The sequence below is a fragment of the Xenopus laevis genome, chromosome 7S, assembly GCF_017654675.1.
Source record: "Xenopus laevis strain J_2021 chromosome 7S, Xenopus_laevis_v10.1, whole genome shotgun sequence".
Lineage (NCBI taxonomy): Eukaryota > Metazoa > Chordata > Amphibia > Anura > Pipidae > Xenopus > Xenopus laevis.
In genome coordinates, this window is record NC_054384.1 from 63,993,573 (window position 1) to 63,999,940 (window position 6,368).

Here is a 6,368-nt window from a genome sequence, read left to right on the forward strand (position 1 = left end):
ACACCAAATAAATACCCTGGCATAGACAATACTAAGAATTACCTCTGCTAAAACACACAGCATTTTAGCAAATCCAATTATCACTAATTGTCTATTGTGTGTGCACCATTGCCTTAAAGCAGTGATCCCCAACCAGTAGCTCGTGAGCAACATGTTACTCTCCAATCCCTTGGATGTTGCTCCCAGTGGCCTCAAAGCAGGAGCCTATTTTTGAATTCCAGGCTTGGGGGCAAGTTTTGGTTGTAAAAAAAACAGGTGCACTGCCACACAGAGCCTCAATGTAGGTTGACAATTCACATAGAGGCTAAAAATGGCCAATCACATCCCTTACTGGCACCCCAGGAACAGTTTGAATGTTGCTCACAGGTTCAAAAGGTTGGGGATCCCTGCCTTAAAGTGTTAAAAGGAAAATTTTCTTATACTAGGCAAATCTTGGCACCAGCAATACCTAAGTATGTTTTATCCCTTTTAAGGGCCAGTAGAATTTTATATTTCAATTGTACTCAGTGCCAGAGGTTTTTTTTGAACCTCTGGGGGGGGGGGATATTTAGTTTACCTAGGAAAACTATACATTGCTTTAATTTGGAAGATCCGGAATGAATTACCATATTTCACAAAATAGGGATTTATACCAAATTTTATGTTATGAACAAAAATCAAACGGATTTGGTATTTGTAATATACCAAATATATGTAATAATAGGAAATTATGTCTCTCTACTTCAAATTACCATACTGCAAAGCAACGCTAAAGGCAAAAAATTTCTGAAAAATCGCCTAAAAATATTGCAATTGGCTGCATTTATCTCACCCAATTTTTTTTACAAACAATTGTACAACACCCTAAATATTGACACCAAGGGCCTATGGAACAGTTTGATGGCCAGTGTGCATAGATATACCAAACAGCTGGCATGTGTGGACCCCAAATAAAAACAGTGCATATGAATTTTCTCCCCTGCCGATTCACCTTCTGTGGCACACAGAGGGGACATAGGGCAGGCAGGGAACACAGAGAGGGAGCATAGGGCAGGCAGGGCATGGAACACAGAGGGGGCATAGGGCAGGCAGGGCATGGAACACAGAGGGGGCATAGGGCAGGCAGGGCATGGAACACAGAGGGGGCATAGGGCAGGCAGGGCATGGAACACAGAGGGAGCATAGGGCAGGCAGGTGATACAGAGGGGGCAGAGGGCAGGCAGGGCATGGAACACAGAGGGATCAAAGGGCAGGCAGGGCATGGAACACAGAGGGATCAAAGGGCAGGCAGGGCATGGAACACAGAGGGGGCAGAGGGCAGGCAGGGTATGGAACACAGAGGGATCAAAGGGTAGGCAGGGCATGGAACACAGAGGGGGCAGAGGGCAGGCAGGGCATGAAACACAGAGGGATCAAAGGGCAGGCAGGCATGGAACACAGTGGGGGCATAGGGCAGGCATGGAACACAGAGGGGGCATAGGGCAGGCATGGAACACAGTGGGGGCATAGGGCAGGCATGGAACACAGTGGGAGCATAGGGCAGGCATGGAACACAGTGGGAGCATAGGGCAGGCATGGAACACAGAGGGGGCATAGGGCAGGCATGGAACACAGTGGGGGCATAGGGCAGGCATGGAACACAGTGGGAGCATAGGGCAGGCATGGAACACAGAGGGGGCATAGGGCAGGCATGGAACACAGTGGGAGCATAGGGCAGGCATGGAACACAGTGGGAGCATAGGGCAGGCATGGAACACAGAGGGGGCATAGGGCAGGCATGGAACACAGAGGGAGTAGGGGGCAGGCAGGTGACACAGAGGGGGCAGAGGGCAGGCAGGACACACAGTGGGAGCATAGGGAAGCGGCCTGAATAGGGATTGGGAAATTAGTCTCTGTAGATTGACTGAGTTACATTACATGATTTAACAACTTTCTATTTTTGTGGCTACGTCTTCCACCACATGACCGGAGTGGTAAGGCTGCTTGTTACTCACTTGAGGATCGCTGCTCTCCTCTCCCAGGACCTTCACTTCGGCGCTTCTAGTTTTCATATGGCGCACTTTCTGGTCTGACTGCATCGAGGAGGACTGGTGTTTGGTGAGTGGAACTATGGCATTTCATATATTTGTACCGGATGAACCGGTTTATATACGATAAGTAAGCGGAACTGTGTTTTTCAACGCCTGGACATATTTTGACACTAATCTGCAACCATCGGTATACTTTAGATATATTGGTTTGGTAGGTAGCACCATCCATTGGTAGAGATTTGAAACAAAAAGGTGGTGTGCAAGGTCAATGATAGTAATTAATAGCATAGATAGAAGAAGAAAAAGTATGACCCATATGGTTGCACCTTCTCACCTTCATTAGCTGAGTTCCCAAAGCAAAAAAGTAAAGTGTAACTTTTATTGATCACATTCTACAATTAATATGAAACGAAATAAACATAAAGTGTGTATTAAAATCAAGGTTAGGTGAGGAAGCTGAAATAGACTCGTGGTCAATAGCTTGTAAACAGTGTTTGAAAGTGGGAATAGTGTGGGTTTTTAAACACCAATAATGGCAATTTGCCCACACCTATCCCCACAATATTGGAATGCTGGCGGTCCACTGTGTATACTGAAAATATGAGCCAGAAATGATTTATGGGCCCAAGTCACACAACATACGTCTGATTGGGGCAGTCTGTAATCACTTAAACGCTATTAGGGACGAGTGTCGTGAGCAATAGTCTATGTGAAGACAGAGGAAATCGTCATGCTTAAACTCACACAGCGTCCTTAAGAGCTAATACCATTTCTAGCTGGAAGGCGAGCAGATCTGCCAAATTGCATGTGCTGTCTGCTATATTATTCCGCCAGAATTAGCTACACATGGATGCTTGTGCGGATTAGACAGTTGCCTACTTTCCCCGTTCAATACGCCTGCCATCGTCGGCGAGGGAAGAGCAGGTCTCTGTATTAAACTTAACTGCCGGCTTAACCCCGCACCGCCCTTCCTTAGTGATTCTATAAGACTGCTAGACAGAAAGTGTCCAACACACGGAGCGCTATGCGCCGTGTTAGCGTACCGGTACAGCCCAGACCACCCTTCCACCCTTCCGTTTTAGCCACCAGTTTTCCAGTGCACCGTCCCTGCCTAACAATTAAAAAAGAAATTCAAGGAGCGCCTGACGCGCGTTTCGCTTGCTGAGCTGCAAGCTTTGTCAAAGGCTAATTTTTGGCGCTGAATCAGTGCAGGTTTAAATAGGGAGGTGAATACCTCTCAAAATTTGAATGAGCCAATCACGACACAAGAGGTGGAGCTATACATTACCCAATGCATCAGCCCAATACCTCCACAGGGCAACTGTAGTTAGTGTCATTGGCAACAATAGTACAAGTATATTAAAATAAAAAAGTATCATACTGTGGAATCTTGAAGTTGTTTTAGCAACATTTGTGGAAACAGCTGAACATATGTTACAAAAAGCAACAATCCATAGGGAAAAGTCCCCTCATTATAATTCAATTGTAATTAGAAATTAAATATATATGGAGATGCAGGTGTAAGCATAACATGGCACATAGTATAGTCAAATGAAAATATTCATGGTAATGCTTTCGTTGAGACCTTGCGGACTTAAGGTGTTTAGTAGGAAAATTAATTCACTTTCCTTGGAGAGAAGCGATGTCTCTAAGTCACCTCCTCGGATCCCTAAATTAATGTTAAATAGACCAACCGCTTGTAATCCCTTACTTATGCTATTATGATATTCCATGAAATGCCTGCTAACCGGTGGAAGTTTCTTGTTAGCTTTGACCCAATCTGAGGCATTGTCAATACTTGTCACGTGTTCAAGGATTCTCCTCTTGAAAGCTCGATTGGTCTTACCTATGTACATTTTATTGCATGGGCAGATTAGCAAGTAAATCACATTGGTCGTGTTACAGGAAAAGTAATGTGTCACCTTATATGGTTTACCAAATCTATCCATTACCTTTGTTGTGTTGTGTATGTACTTACACGCTTTGCATTTCCCACATGGAAATGTGCCTGTTCTCACAGGTTTTGTCTTATGTTTAGAAAGATGACTTCTAACCAGACGATCCCGTAAATTTGGTGCTCTACGGCTACATACTTGTGGACGGGAGTCTATTGATGTAGCCAAGACAGGATCTGTAAGTAATATATGCCAGTGTTTTGTCAGAATGGAATTAATCTCTGGCCATTGTCTGCAAAAGGTACCGATGAATCTGGTTGGTTGCTCAGTTGGGTTAGCAGAGTTTTTAGTCTTGGTTAGTAAATCAATTCTTTGCGTATTAACTGCCCTGAAGTAGGCTTTTTGAATTATGGAGTTAGAGTAGCCTCTTGCTCTGAGTCTCTCAGTAAGTTCACACGCTCGCAGTTTGAAGGTAGCCATATCCGAACAATTCCGTCGTAATCTCAAGAATTCGCCAACTGGAATTCCCCTTTTGGTCGAGATTGGGTGATGGCTCTGAAAGTGTAGTATGGAATTGATGGCAGTGGATTTACGATATAGATCTGTGGAAATTGTACCATCTTGATCCAGAGTTAATGTGATGTCCAGGAAGTCCAGCTTCTGGTTGCTGATTGTGTGTGTCAGTCTGATATTAAGATCGTTATTATTCAGTACCAGCAAGAACTCCTCAAGACATTCACGACTGCCAGTCCATAAAAAAACCAAATCATCAATGTAACGATACCAAGTGGCTATATATTGGGTGAATTGGGACATCTGGTCACCAAATACCCAGGAAGCTTCCCACCAACCCATGAAAAGGTTGGCATAAGTAGGTGCAAATGCAGCACCCATGGCGACCCCTCTTACTTGTAAATAGAACTTGTCATTAAAGACGAAAAAGTTGTGGTTTAGACAAAACTGGGTTAGTTCAGTCATAAAATCTATGTATTAGCTCTTAAGGACGCTGTGTGAGTTTAAGCATGACGATTTCCTCTGTCTTCACATAGACTATTGCTCACGACACTCGTCCCTAATAGCGTTTAAGTGACTACAGACTGCCCCAATCAGACGTATGTTGTGTGACTTGGGCCCATAAATCATTTCTGGCTCATATTTTCAGTACCAACCTTACCCTGTATTACACCCGCTCCATATATACACAGTGGACCGCCAGCATTCCAATACTGTGGGGATAGGTGTGGGCAAATTGCCATTATTGGTGTTTAAAAACCCACACTATTCCCACTTTCAAACACTGTTTACAAGCTATTGACCACGAGTCTATTTCAGCTTCCTCACCTAACCTTGATTTTAATACACACTTTATGTTTATTTCGTTTCATATTCATTTTAGAATGTGATCAATAAAAGTTACGCTTTACTTTTTTGCTTTGGGAACTCAGCTAATGAAGGTGGGAAGGTGCAACCATATGGGTCATACTTTTTCTTCTTCTTTCTATGCCATCGGTATACTTTGTTGCAGTCTATTGTAGGAACACATTAGGTTAATATACTGAACACACACGCTGATTTCTGAATACACATTCCTGTTTCACGGGCAGGATGTTTTAACCTGCTCTCATCAGAATGGATTTTTAGTGTCTTTATCCCGTGCTGTTCTACACGCATATATTTTTTCCGCTGCTGTGATTATGAGAGTGCCAATATAGTCATATTTATACAGATATTTGCAGAATGGAGGACCATGCTTCTTCTACACAGGCGGGCAGGGTGGATTGCATGAGCGCTGTTTTAAGCAATATGGATTTGAGAGAGAGGCAGGCTGCCGATATATTTTCGGATACCAATGAGGGCATTTTTCCGTGTTTTTTGGCTTCTGAGGATTCATTAGATTTATGCAAACAGCTGGAACGTAATATGATAAAGGAAATGCGTCTGTGGTGGGATATATCCACATTAGAAAACTATTTAAAAGTCGGCCGTATACCTAGGGGCCTCCACATTAAGAAATTTCAAGCTTTCTCCGATGTATCTCGTCAGTTTGTTGAGTCGTGGAATAATGTATTATCTTCATGCTCATGTAAATTGATGGAACTAATTGTAGATTTTCATTCCAAACAACATAAGCTAGTTCAAATGAACATCAAGGAGATACAATCAAATTTACTCCAACGAGAGGCCAATGTTGAAACAGCTAGCCGTTTGGAGAGTATAACCAAGCATGTGAACAAGTTAGAAACTGAGTTAAAATACACAAAGAGAGAGAAGTTCCTTCGAGACAAGAAGGATTATGAGCTCAATCGAATTTATGACTGGAATTACCGTAGCACCTATCAATCCTCCCATAGCAAATATCGTCCAAGGAATGTCACACGCACCAATAAAAAGTCAGAGAAGAAAGTGCGTTTCAAGGATACTGACCCGCAGACATCAGATAGTGAGGCGTCATCTTCGTCTTTTT